The sequence below is a fragment of the Drosophila novamexicana genome, unplaced genomic scaffold (genome assembly GCF_003285875.2).
Source record: "Drosophila novamexicana strain 15010-1031.04,08,12 unplaced genomic scaffold, DnovRS2.1 tig00001740-arrow-arrow-pilon, whole genome shotgun sequence".
NCBI classification, from domain to species: domain Eukaryota; kingdom Metazoa; phylum Arthropoda; class Insecta; order Diptera; family Drosophilidae; genus Drosophila; species Drosophila novamexicana.
In genome coordinates, this window is record NW_020824884.1 from 146,498 (window position 1) to 151,025 (window position 4,528).

The window sequence follows — 4,528 nt, forward strand, 5'->3', positions numbered from 1 at the left end:
TTAAATTTTAGAAATTAATATCAGGTCAATAATTACAAGCTTATACCAATAAATTTACACACCTGCTGGAGCTGAGAAGAAATGTTCTCTTGTATAAAATTATAAATATCAGAGTGAAGATACCCTGCAAAGAAAAATTTGCAATTAGAAATGTATATCAACTGTCTATAATTATAAGATAATGCAAAGAGTAATACCCACCTGTTAAAGTGAAGTTGAAGGGAATGTCCACTTGCACGAAGTTATGAAGACGAGATATTCTTTACAAAATATTGAAATTTTATAAATTAATGTCAACTGTACATAACAATAAGAGAACATAATAATTATACCCACTTGTTAAAGTGTAGGTAAAGCTAGCTGGAATAAAACCATAAATAGAAGTTTGAAGATATCCTGTGAAAATAGAAGGAGATAAGAGAGATTGCAATATTTACCAATTATAAAAAAATGCATTTAATTATACACACATATTGAAGGAAAACAATGTCCGGCTAAAAATATCCATTGATGGGGCGAGAGGCATGACAGCCGACACGGGCTGATGAAGGCCATCTCATGGCCAAAATCAGGGAGGCGAGATCAGGTGATCATCTCATGGTAGGGCGGGTACGCTGGGTCCGTAACCGGGACTCAATCTGGAAAACTAAAGTGGATCATGCGGTTGTTTACATTTATTGTTGTCACAGCTGTTTAGATTGTTCATTTGTAAGTAGTTCCGTCTGTTTAATGGTATCGATTTTGTGGTTCGTTTTGGATAGTTCGTTTTGGATAATTTGGAAAAAAACTGGATTTCGATATAGATTTTTATCGATTACTTGGAAACGGGGCAAGTTATCGATTATCGGCAACAACCTCGATCTGCGCAGGCACTAGGAGGACCTACATCAACATTTCAAGTCTCTCGCTCTTATAGGTTCTGATATCCATGCGTTCATACATACGGACAGACGCACAGACGGACTGACGGACAGACCGACAGACGGACATGGCTAGATCGACTCGGGTATTGATACTGATCAAGAATATACGCACTTTATGGGGTCGGAGATGCTTCCTTCTGCCTGTTACATACATTTACATTTTGCACAAATACAATATACCCTTTTTACCCATTTTCAATGGGTTAAGGGTATAAATAGCATTAAAAACGAAATATAAGCCCCAGCATTAGCTGAACAATTAAAAAGACAAACATAGAAAATTAAAACCCCAGCAATAGCTGAGCGAGTTAATCAACAAAACAAAACTCCGCAACTGCATCGGCTACCAGACCTTGAGGGTCCAGCTACTTTAAACAAACATGTAAGTGAGATGCTCATGTTTTTTCTTCACAATTCAAAACAGTAAATAAACGAGAATCAAAGGCTTTCTTCGGCACGCCGAAGATCTAATACCCTTGCAGACTGAACCTTTTCATAATGCTCATAGTGCTTTGCCCGTATTCAAAAAACACAGGGAAAATAGTAAATGCCGAGTTTGGTCAAGATATCCTGATAATCAAAAACTGTTTTTAATCAAAAACCTAGTTTCCGACCGATAGTTCCTATGGCATGTATAGTTGTCTGATGTAAATAAGATTTTGCGGAAATGAAGGGAGCATAGTGAAATCTTTAAATGCCGTGTTTAATCAAAATATCTTGAATGACAAAAAGTTTTCATACAACAACTTAATTTTCGACCGATCATTCCTATGGCAGCTATAGGATATAGTGTACCGATCTTAATAGGATTTTGCGTTTAAATGAGGAGCATAGTAAAACTAAAAAACTGCAAAATGAACAGTGAGCAGGTAGCACAGTTAGAAGCACAAATTAACCGACCCCTTTAACAACAAGCGCAAAGGTTTGAACAACAGATAGCTAGTATCGCAGCACAATTTAAAAGACTTAAGGGAACAACCCCGCCAATAGAGGCTTAACAGGAAATATAAATAGTGCCACATTAAATGCGAAGAACCCTTAGATATAATAAAGTCTATTCCCGAGTTTGACGGAAAACAAGAAAACTATGTCTCATGGAGATAGGCCGCGCCGCCTACAAAGTGTGTGAGCCATATGATGGCAATTCGAGACACTATCAAGCCGCGGGCATAATCCGCAGTAAAGTAAGCGGCTCAGCATATGCAGTACTTGGATATTAAGGAAGTCCTTGAGGAGGGCCGTTTTCCCAGCTGAACCCCAAGAGCTCCAACTCTGGTCCTATCCCAAGAAGCTGAGTCAAGCAACGAAAGAAGCATCTTTGCAGCCAACTTTACAAAGCACCTTAAAGAAAAACCCCAAAAGTCTAGTGGTCAAAAGAGCCAAAATTGGCGTCAAAACGATCAGCAGGAGAATGAGGGTAATTCTCAGAGGGAGAAATGGCAAAAGAGTCAGAACCAGAGCTTTCAGTCGCAGAAGCCACAAGGGCGTGGCCCTGAACCAATAGAAGTGGACTCTTCCTCCTTACATATAACCCCTTCCCGAGCTTGTGCATTGGAAGCCAGTCAATAGCCCATTCCAATTCAAACCAATCCATGGGCATTCAAAAATTGAGCAGAAATGCCTCATTGACCTCTTCAGTGTGAAATCAAACTTTTTCATGCTAGAATCATTAGACGATTTCGTCAGCATAGTCGGCCTTCATCTAACAGATTAACGCTCAAATAGATTTGACTAACAACATTATAAAACACGACCGAGGGACAGAAAAAATATAGTTCACAACATGCAACAAGTGAATCATTTCCAAATCAATGACGCGGATGTTCCCGACGCGGTCATACCCACTTACAATCAAATGATTGACCAAATGGCTAACGCCTTTGTAAAAGCGTCTGGTAACTGATTTTTGGAAGTTAAATAAAAAATTAACGGCGATAAATACTGTATCCCAAAAATTTCGACTATATTGTCAAACATGGGTGAGACCCAGTATTTCACAACACTGGACCTTAAATCTGGCTTCAACCAAATGGGACAAAGAAAAGACCGCTTTCTCTGTAAACACCGGGAAGTATGAGTTTTGCAGGCTCCCGTTTGGATTAAAAAACGCCCCTAGCATCTTCCAGAGGGCAATAGATGACGTCCTCAGGGACCAGATTGGGAAAACCTGTTACGACTATAAAGATGACGTAATAATTTTCTCCCCTAATAAAGAAGACCATATCAAGCACATTGAGTGGCTCTTGAAAAGCCAAAGAACAGTCCAAATTCTTCTAAAAGAGTGTGGAATGCACTCTGCAGAGGCGGAATCCACCAATCGGCCGACAAAAACATTTTTTTGCCATGCTTTATAGCGAGATTCGCCAGCATCGCAAGACCCCAACAGAGATTTTGAAAGGCAAAAATGGAAAAATAATCGCCAACCACTCGAGAAAGGTAAAACTTAGATTAACCCCAGACCAATTAGATGACTTCACCAGGCTTAAAGAGTTGCTAGCCTTCGAGGATGTGTTGTTATCACATCCCGATTTTAGAAAGCCGTTTGACCGCGTCAGGCTAAGGGCTCGGAGCAGTGCTGTCCCAGGGCGGTCACCCTATAACAATGATCTCGCGCACACTGCGAGACAATTAGATAAACTTTGCCACAAATGAGCGAAAACTCCTGGCCATTATGTGGGCATAGAAAAATCTCAGAAATTACTTAGAGAGTTAAAAATCTGGGCATCTATACAGATCACCAGCCGTTGGCATTTGCCGTATCGGATTCAAATCCGAGCGCTTAGATAAAACGCTGAAAAACCTTTGTTGACGAACACAACGCAAACATAATTTATAAGCCAGGCAAAGAAAAACCTGGTGGCACACGCCCTCTCTCGCCAAAATATCAACGCCTTGGAGGATTCAGCAGAGTCCATTGCTACTACAATCCACAGCGAAAAGTCTATAACTTACATAATCGAGACGACAGATAAGCCAGTCAACTGCTTACAAAACCAGATCATACTGGAAGAAAGCGCTATCCTTCAGCACAAGACTTATATCTTACTCAAGGCAAAAACTCGTCATGTCATACAGTTTTCCGATCGGAGCACACTGAAGCAAACTTTGCAATAAGTTGTAAACGCCAAGGTAACTAACGCAATATATTGCGAGCTTCCCTTTTTGGATTTTATTGAGCATAGACTGGTCAAAGAATTTCCCTCGACAACGTTCCGACATTCAAAACATTTTGTAATATACATCTGAGACACAACAGAACAGAGAGATATAGCTACAGCTGAGCATAATCGAACCCCTAGGCACGGCTTTTGAAAATGCCCAACAAATACCTAGAAACTATTTTTTCCAAAAATTGGTCGCTTAACAACAGAAATATCCGCAAGCTGCCGAGTGTGCGCTATGAGCAAACATAATCGGCAACCGATCAGACAAGAGATAGCGAAGACTCCGATACCATCATATGCCATTATAGGCAGACCTGGGTACGACGGTTGTTACAAAAGAGAGGGTGGTCCATAAGGACAACCTTAAGTAAACTTTTGTCCAAGCGTTCAAAAAAATAAATAAAATATTCTTTGAGTATTTTTTAATCAATACATTTTATT

The 4,528-nt window shown here is 40.0% G+C and overlaps 1 long non-coding RNA gene across 1 annotated transcript; it reads right to left on the minus strand.

The window, feature by feature from the left end:
* Nucleotides 1-208: 208 nt before the first annotated feature.
* LOC115768255 lies at nucleotides 209-634 on the minus strand. Its single transcript, XR_004018503.1, has 3 exons — nucleotides 471-634; nucleotides 337-396; nucleotides 209-260 (listed from the first exon to the last, which is right to left on the minus strand). It is a non-coding gene; the product is annotated as an uncharacterized LOC115768255 (long non-coding RNA).
* Nucleotides 635-4,528: the final 3,894 nt, after the last annotated feature.